Raw genomic sequence first — 10,492 nt, forward strand, 5'->3', positions numbered from 1 at the left:
GCAGGAGGAGATGCTCTTGGCAGAAAACATTCATAATCCCTATATCTGGACTGATAGCCAGCCATATGCACTATAGTGCCAAAGCGGTCATTAAAAAATTGAACTGCTTTCTTACACCTTACACCAAACAGCCGTTGCCCTCTACAGCCCCCACCTTAGGTTCTGCCTTCACAGTTCACCCAGATTAGGTTCTGATTGGTCGGTTTCTATGCCAGTCAGCATCTCTGGGTCTATCTCTTGGCCTGATCTGAGAGGCAGGGCTGATCAACAGCCACCCCAGGCTGCTGGTGAGTGGGATGAACTGCTGATCTCTCAGAGAGAGGCGCGGCTGCTGGTGAGGCCCGGAGAGAGAGAAGCAGGATCTCTGCTCAACCTGGCATTAAGTCGAGCCTTCGGTCATTTTGGATGTTATGAACCCTGGGTTTTTATATATTAGGATGCTGCAACCAAGGTGATTTCAATATCTTTATTACCATTTTATAAAGATAGAAAGTTTGAAATCTTTTACTCAGTTTGAAATTACATATTTTTTTCACTTTGGGCACATTTGAGCCAGAGTCAGGCAACACAGAAAAAGGCAGCTTCCATGTATGTTGGCACTTCCATTGGTGGCGCTGTTAAAAGGATTGGCTGCAAAGGACAGTAGGGGAAAATTAGCTTTTCAAAACATCTAATATATAAACTCATCATGTATTTGTGAAGTGTTGCGATACTCTACCACAGCAACTATATTTTACATATTGTAATGTAAAATTTAAGCAATTTTAAAACTAAATATGATGGGAAGTTATTTGCTATTTTGGCTTATTTGCACCATTTTTATCCTTCACCTATTAACTTGATATTACACAACTTATCGATAAGAAACAAAGCTAGCACTCAGTTAAATCTCAGTTTCTAATCTGTTGCTTAGTTACTAAGCCGTGCTGTTTCCATTGTATATTTGTACCACAATCATTACCTCTGGCATTTACATTTGTAATCCTATGTTTATTTTCTTCATTTTTTATAATAGTGCTAAAATATTTGGACCATTGCATTAAGTCAGATGGTATGAATTTCCAAAATATTTTACCTTTTAATTTTAAAAATTCTACTCATTTCTCTTCCCCCTACTCCCCACAAAAAAGAATTTCTTAGCACAATGTACAGATAGAGCAACAATGTTCCTAATGTTGCATTTCTTAAATCCTAAATGAAAGATAGCATTTAAAATACAGCTATTGGAGGTGGAGGTAGAAGGGGGTCCTAATATATGATGACAGGAGAAGATCTGACTTGGGGTGGTGGGCACATGGTACAATATACAGATCTTGTAACATATAAACCCACAGCTGAAACCTATATGTTCATGTTGACCAATGTCATCCCAGTAAAGTTAATTAAAAAAATAAAATATGGCTATCATTATTGTCTGATAAATGTAGTCGTTCAAATCATCATATTCTCTTGTTAAATATCTTCAAGCACTTTGAAACCTGTTTGCTGAGTGACTATATTCTTGAACATATTAAAAACGTTTGTCAGCAGTCTGTTCAGACTATTGAACCTCAGAGGGAAGGTAGGGGAGGGTGGGTGGGAAGAGATCAACCAATGAACTTGTATGCATATATGCGTAACCCATGGACAGGGACAATGGAGTGGTGATGGCCTGGGAATGTGGAAAGGACAGGAGAGGGCTGGGAGAGATTAAGGGTTGGGCGGGGGGGAGGGGAGGGAGGGGGGGGAAGACCTATGTAATACTTTCAACAATAAATTTTTTTTTAAATAAATAAATAAAAATATGTCACCATATTTTACCAATAGGTTCCACTATGTTTTATTGGCATGAGCATCCAGCTGCTTCTTTTTCAGAAATCTGTCAGAGATTCATTTTTGAGAACTTTCTCTTAATACCTTTGTTCTCTTTCAATTATATAATTCTTTAGCATATGTCATCCTCCTGTTGACCCTAGGTGGTATTCAGAATTTGATGATTTGAACAAAGGACTGTTTTCTTTTCCCTCATTTTCTAAAATGATTGCTAAGCAAGAATAGCTATATTTTAGGAAATAGGGAAGATTAATTTTAAAATTATTATTAATAAAACAGGGTAAAGGGCAAAACATGACAGTTGCACACAGAGGACACTCAAGGTCCAACATCATCTAGTAAGCAATGATTCTATGTCAATAGAATAAGAGAAAATACTATAATATAAAATAGAAGTTTTTTCATGTGCCCTGACTGGGAATCTAACCGTGACCTCCTGGTTCATGGGTCAATGTTCAACCATTGAGCCACACAGGCCAGGCTATTTGTGATTTTTTTTAAATCATCTTTTGTTATTCCTCCTCCACCTAGAGGGGTTTCCTTTGTATTGTTCAGCAGAGTATTTCTTCTGGATCTAAGAAATGAGAAAAAATATGCAGGGAAAAAAATAGAAAAACATAGTCATATTTACATTTAACTTAATATTGAGGAATATTATTAATGAGTGTGTTTTCATTGGCCTCTTTTAAATTCCTAAAATTTTACTTTCCTTTAAATTCTCCTAAAATAATCAAGGCTAATGTTAAGACTTCTTTGAGAAAAAAAGACTCTCCCTCCTAATTTTAAAATAATATTCTTTATCTAAAAAGGAACTTGAGATCTAGTCTAAACACCAGTTTTTAAGTATCTCCTGTGATGAAAAACTCATTACTTTTTATTTTCAAGAATACTTTTTGGAGTATTTTTGGACAATGCTCTTGCTGCTATTGAAGTTATTAAGGGATTTATAGGCAAATAAATATAATAAAGAAAATAATAACACCACACATACTTATCTCATGATATTAGCTTATGTTATTCAGTAGAATGTCAAAGAAATACCTGTTCTCAAAGCATTCTTAATCTATTTAGAGAACTGAGATATGTATGCTATGAAGCTATAAGACTCCATATATTCTGTGAAAGTAGAAAATATAATCAGTGCCAATTATATTAGGTTACTGTGATCACTGACTTGTAAGGGCTGGATAAGAATTAAACTGGTAAGTCTTTGCAATCAAATCATGGTAGAAACAGGGAAGTGCGAATACATAATATTTGCTTAAGAACAATAAGAAAAATGGTGTGGCATATGATGGCATGGCAGGAATTAGAATATAGCTTTTAGACATCAATTTTTAGGTGCTATTAAATTTAAACCTATAGATACTAGAGAACTGGTGACAGTTGTTGAAAACAGAATAATGAATAAGTCTATAAGATAAATTAGTATAGAGCTGCACAAAATTCTGGTTTGAGGATAATAAATCTAGGGGAGTGTGGTGCCAGTAGAAATTACATATGGGTTATATTCATGTGCATATTAGAAAGGAACAAAATGTTTGACTAATTTGGAAAAAATGAGGCTTGAGACTGTTCGGGTGAGCACATTAATGAGTTTACTCAACTAGAGGGAAATAGAAAAACTGCAATTACTTTCTTTTAACAGGATTTAAAAAATGAAATAATAGGAATAACATCATGGGACAAGAAATATATTAATTAACATCTCTTTAACCTTTTCCTGTTTTCTTCACACATTAACTTTCTTTACCACTTGCTTCTTAACACAATAAGTAGGAATTGGTAAATTCTATGAAGGTTAATACTATTCTTCTGACTTTAAAGTGAATGTTATATTAGAATTGTCTCCCAACCAGTACAGTGAGGCAGCTAGACAAACAAGTGATTCCTAATGTTATTGATCAAATGCCATACACTCTGGTCTTAAAGAATAATTAATTATCCATTTTGGAGACAGTCCTGACATTGTCTTCAAAAGAGCCACTCATGTTATCAATAACTAGAGGCCCAATGCATGAAATTCATGCAAGAGTAGGCCTTCCTTCCCTCAGCTGCAGGCACTAGCTTCCCTCTGGCACCAGGGATCCGGGCTTCCCTTGCAGCCCCGGCTTCATCCCGAAGCTCATCAGGAAGGATGTCCAGTCTAATTAGCATATTATGCTTTTATTATTATAGATATGAAAAGTGGTTTCTGACATTTGGTAAAAATTTTATTTAAGTGGTCTGTACTTGACTGTAACTCAGCCAGGGTAGGAAATACAACTCATCATTAATCAACATTTTAAATCATGCATAAGTGATGAAGGCTTTCAGTGACAGTGATTTTATTTTAATCCCAAAACGTATTTTAAAATTTATCATGTTCTATCAATTATCTTGCTAAGATTATGAGTGGAAGATAAATTTTCTGAAATGCGTATCTAAGTTATATGAACATTTTATGCAAGTGCACTGGAAAACAATGCCTTTCTGCATATAATTGTAAAATTAGCAGTGCTCATTTTTAAAAAGTTGAACAAAATTTTTGTGTTAATTGAGTTGTTTTTTTGAGAAACATTTTGACATACTGCATATCGCATATTACGCCGGTGGTTCTTGATCCAGCATCTAGAAGGGTTCAGAAATCTGCAGAAGGTGCTGTGCATAGATTAATCAAGAGTCCAGAGACGAAACATAATTTTGAAAGGCATTATGGGGAGTCAGAGAAGACTTAGCTAAAGGAACTAAATTCTCCTTGTCTCAGGACCCCTTGCTATTTATTAACACAATTTGTCCTAAGGCAAGGTAGATATACATCAAAGGCCAGGGTTTGTATACAGAAGCATTGTCAGTGGAGAATTGCCTACGGCTGTTCAGGTGTTTGGCCAGTAGGAGGCAATAACATGTCGATTGAAATGCCCTGACTGTCTGGCAGCAAGCAATCATTTAATGCATCCTTTTCAGTTTGGGGAAATGCCCTCAGCCATCTCCAGATGATTCAGCCCTGCTGACATGCTGGAATTGGCTTCTGGCAGGCATAACTGATAGCATTTTAAACAAAAGGGAAGGAATCATGTACAAAAACCTCCTAAAAAAAATAAGCCCATAATAAATTGTAGATTAAATTATACACAATGATACCTTTTATTATAGGTTTTTCTATATTTTAAAAGTGTCATTTATTTATTAAAAATCACTGTTTTACTGATAATTTTAAAGTTGAAACATGCCAATTGAAGAAATGCTAGAAGATAAGTTTCAATGGTGATTAATAAAATTTTCTTCTTCAGTTTTTCATTATGAAACTGATATATTAAGACTATCAATACATTACAAATTCCCACTTGTAAAGTTTAGCTTTTATCAATATAAAAGCCACACTGATTATATGTGCTATAAATATTACATCTTAAATATAATGTATTTCATGTAATAATAGCAAACAGTTCGATGTTTATTGACTATGTGTCAGATACTTTACATACATCACCATCCTTATCTCTATTTTGTAAATGAGAAAATCAATGTGGTCAGAAACTAATAAAACTGCCAAAGGACACACACCAAATGAGTGAAAGGAAAGTAGAATTAAACCTTACTAGTCTGAGCCTGGAGTTAATGCATTTAATTGTCTCTATCATGCTAGTGATACTTCTCTCACATTCACATTACATACTAATTAAGTAGCTGGAGTTGGCCTTAATATTCCTTTGGAAATTAATAGTTAAGACATTTTCATCCATCATGATTGGTAACATTCAGTTTTACTAATTGTTGTTGTTTTTTTATTTTAAAAAACATAATTGATTGGCAAAACCTAAAAAGACTCACTAATATCACTACTGAGACAGGAGAACAGATGGGACAGTTGGGAGGCATATTTCTGGAAAGCAAAGTCCTCCTCCAAAATTATTGGCTCATATTAACACAGCAGATATCTTTGGCTACAATAAATTCCTTTCGTTTGTCCTTTTTGTGACAACCCTCAGTAAATGGTTAGGCAAGAACCAGAGCCATTACATGGATCTAATGAATAATGAGTAAGTATATTATTGGTTCTAATCCTGAGGCTTTCAAAATCTGCTATTAATGAGAATGTAGTCCCAAAAGAAAATATGTATTTCAAAGAGTCAATTGCAACATTTAAAATAATAAAAGGAAATGTATAAAATTTATTTGAGTGACTTTTGAAATGAAATGATCTTTATAGCAAATTGAATTTAGAACCCCATCTCTGAACTGGAATGAAGAATTTTGTTTGATCATGTTCTTGTAGAATTAGATTTTTCTCAGTGAAATCATTTTAGAGATATCTCAGAATAAATAAATCCACAAGGAATAGGGACTTACTCTGTCTTATGGTATTTAAAAACCAAACAAACATAGCTGTCTCAGAAGTCTAAATAGAAATACAAGTATGCATCTTTACTTGTATTTAAGTTACATGGCCAAATTTTAGGACTTGAAAATATCCTTTTTTTAAAAAAAACAAGCATATTGATTGTGCATAAAGATTTCCAAACAAAAAACTGTGGCAGTAAAAATTAAATCAACTTGGGTTTCTCCCACTTTTTTAAAATATATTTTTATTGATTTCGGAGAGGAAGAGAGAGATGGAAACCTCAATGATGAGAGAGAATCATTGATTGGCTGCTTCCTGCATGCCCCACACTGGTGATGGAGTCCACAACCTGGGTGTGTGACCAGATGCTCAACCATGCCAGCTGGACTTCTCCCTTTTTTATGAGTTCACTCCCCTTTTCTACTGGAATGTTTTCAAATAATTAAATTTGAGTGTTCCTTCTAGATATGTCAGAAAATAAGAACATGCCAAAAACAAATAAAAAATCTCACAACCCAGGACTAGTGGTAACAGACAAGTATATTTTAGGAGAAATGGTAGGCTAATCCATCTGGAAGGTTAAAGGATAGTGGAGAGGCCTCATGTCTTCTTGCAGAACTGATAAACATGAGGGCTTTGAAATGTTATGCCAAGGTAGAGTTAGAGGGGAAGAGGGTTTTGTTTGTTCTGGTGCATAGCAGTAAGTGAAGGTATCTATGGATGGGAAAGGTTGAAATCTGTGTTCTCTCTGGCTTTCTGGTTTTGAGTCCCAATGAGAAGAGCCAGTAAGATTAAAAGCTAAAGAAAATGTTTTGGGGAAAAATTCCAATTAGTGCTCCATCAGGACCCAATGACAATGTGTGGCACAGATTTGAAGCAGACTTGACTCTGCCCACTTCAGCCACCTCCAAGGCTGCAGTCTTATGGAGGGTCTGAAAAAAAAAAGCACAATCCATAGACAGGTGTGGTGGCAATTGTGAATTTTCTTGAGGAGTTTCACAAGTAAAGAATAGCATAAAAGAAAATCTGTAGCAGAAAAACAAAGGGAGGACAGCACAGTTACTTAACTGACACTGATTTGATAGGCTTGATCACATGTGAAGTAGCCTTGGGGTCTTCCAGAGGTAACTAAGACGCTAGACGTCTGTTCACACAAAGCTAAGGATTCCACATAGGCTGGTGGGAACTAGAACAGAAAGGGCAAAGTGCTCATTTTAATGAGGTAAACTAATTGAAATAAATTATTCAACTATGCATGATAGGGAAGTGTGTGATGCATCTAGATTCCATATATATAAAAATTAAAATTTATAATTTTTATGTTATTTTTTATAACTGGAATTTCCCCTTGTCCAAAAACATGTATTTTGCTGATTATATAATATCCAATTGTATAGATGTATAATTCTTTTAATCAAGGTTTTTGAGTTTATTTTCATTTCATTGTTTCTAGTTAAGTGATTTTCATATATTTTATAACTTAAGAAGTTGTTTTTGTATACATGTAAGTTATTTAATTCTTAATATCATCCCACCAAGTACAGACACTTAACTTTTCCTTACAACAAAGCTGTGTGTCCAGAACTTGCTGAACTTTCACAGCTTTAATAGTAGAGTTAGTACTTGAACCTTTGGGCTCTGACTTGAGAGACTATACATGTTTCCCTAACAACTTGCCCTCGTTTATATGAGTGAACTAAAGCACATCTTTATAAATGTAAGGAAACCATATTGGATGCCTTCAGGGTGAGACGGATGATAGGTATAAAGCTGTAGAAGTGTCAACACTCCGAAAGGCATGGGAAATCAACTGAAGGCCCCCACGCACACATGCGCGCACACACCTACACATATACATGTATACACACAATCTGCAATGCAATCTCAGTGGGATGACTTTTTCTTAATGAATAGGCTTAAAATATACACTTATGTCTCAATTTATTTGAGCTACTAAATTAACATAACCTAAATAAATCAAATTACTTACATAATTTTTCTTCAACTTTATCACTGGTAAAGTTTAGAAATATAGAATTTTGTGAAGCTATATTTGAACATGTGTTCACTGTGTTTTATAAATTGCTTTTTACACATTACTATCTAATACACATTTCTGTGATTAGTTCTCAGAAAAATTTGTCCTGCAAATCAAGTTGTATATTCTTTATTGTAAAAAGAAAAGTTACATAACAAAAATTCATCTTTCCTTTCATGTTCACTCTGAGGAAAATGAGTCCAGTTCAAGATGCAATTGTGGTAATCATTTTATCTGGAATATCTAGTGGTATCACCTCCCTCCTAATTTAATATATGATTTCAGTTCTGCTTTTATACATATTTATGCTCGAATCTTTAATTTTTAAGCAAATAGATACACAACAAGTTTTTAATCAATAAAAATAAATCTGGTTTAGGTGCTTTAAATTTATTGAGTTTTGTTTTAAGGCTGGTGTATGGTCTAACAATGAATATTCTACTCAGAAAGAACATGTGCTCTGCAGTTGCTGAGTTTAGTGTACATGACAATTAGGGAAGCTGGTTGATGTTACCTCCTGCAGCTTGCCTAGCTCTTTTACTATCCTGAGTTAGTCAATCTCAAACGTTAGTATGCATATAAGTAACATGGTAAGTATGTTTGTTAAAATTCAGATTATGATTCCTTAAAACCTGGGGGAGGCGGAGGCTGAATTTCTGCATGTTTGTTTGCTTTTAATTCCTCGCCTGAGTATATGTTTTTATTGATTTGAGAAAGAGAGCAAGGGAGATAGAGAGAGAGGGACCCGCCCCAACCAGGAATCAAACACCCCCACCTTTTCTGGTGTACAAGACGAAGCTCCAATCAACTGTGCCACCCGGTCAGGGTTGAATTTCTGCATGTTTAACATTCACTCATTTAATAACTCTGCTGCTTGTCTATGGATAATATTAGTAACAGAAACCCATTAGATTGCCCAATTGCTTCTAGCACCTATCTCAGATGCCTCTGCCCTCCTAACCCCTTGGAAATGAGCTGAGGACCTGCTCATGACAGTGACAGAATCTAGGTATCAATGAATGTATTGCTTGAATTTCATCGTTCCACGATGCCTACTACAGGTGGCAGGAATTGGCATTCCTATTTTTATTTTACTCAGCTGAGGAAAAATTTCTTCCAGATAGGAATTGCAAGTCACCTTATTTATCCTTTGCTTCCAACCAACAGCTTCCTCCAAGCTGCCAGACTCTCCTAGGAGCAGGCTGCCACCTGTAATAGGATTGGTGGCAAGAACTGGGGGCTCCCTCTCCAAACCCTGCTGTTCCTTCACTTGTGAAAAGTATAGCAAGGCATTTCTCTGTCTAAGCACCTCACCCCACCTGCAATGAGGGAAAGAAATTGTCAGTTGCACATAAGAGAAGCCCGATACTCTCCCTATGGCTGCAAAAAGGTGCTATATTGGATAGATTGCTCTGTTGGGTCAGGAAACGCTTGAGCCTGTTAGACCATCAGTGTTCCCAAAATCTACAAGTCAGGAACACAGTGCTTGCTTGCTTCCAAGCATTGGTTACTTCAAAATCTCAAACATTGTAGAAAGAAAGCTAGACAACTTGTGGATTTCTTCCTTGAAATTTTATTCTTCTATTAAAAGGAAAAGCACTGGACACTCGTGGATTAAGAAAACGCTGGAGAGCTGCAAATCAGCAATGGCCTCAGTGGCTTTTCTTTGTGTGTCCATGTTTCTTTCTTCCTCCACTGCAGGGAGAGACCATGCCATCTAAAATAAGGGCTTAGCTGGGAGCTCATGCCGTCTGAGGAGGGAGAATTAGCATCCATGTTTGAGAGAGCCCCCGAGGCCACTAAGGCTTGGCCCAGTTAACCGCTTTGAGTTTGAAAGGGACCTGGGCAATACTGATAGAATCTAAAACTCCATTTTCACTTTAGAAAAAAAATACTCTGGAAACATCATAGTTCTGTCTTTTCTCATGTTTGGTACCACACAAAAAAAAGTAAAAATGCAATTAAGGATTTTTCCCATTCCTAACCTTAACCAAAGTCTTCCTTCTAATATTAATCATAGTGTTCCAACTAATTTAAATACTTAATGATATAGACACTGTGTATTCTAAATGACTTCTGCTAATGTCTATAACTGTTCTCCAACATTCTTTGATATTTAAGATGTTCTAAAACTTCAAATACTTGCTAGGCATCATTGAATATAGTGATAATGATGTTTCTCTTTTAACTGATAGCCATCCTTCCTCTCTAATTGGAGTCGCACAGTGGACATCTGATAGATTAGCCAGTCATTGTGCTGGGGATAATGATGGGGGGAGAAGGGCAGAAAATAAAATATAAATGATTTTATTCTGCAT

This window comes from Myotis lucifugus, unplaced genomic scaffold, assembly GCF_000147115.1.
Source record: "Myotis lucifugus unplaced genomic scaffold, Myoluc2.0 scaffold_401, whole genome shotgun sequence".
Classification (NCBI taxonomy): Eukaryota; Metazoa; Chordata; class Mammalia; order Chiroptera; family Vespertilionidae; genus Myotis; species Myotis lucifugus.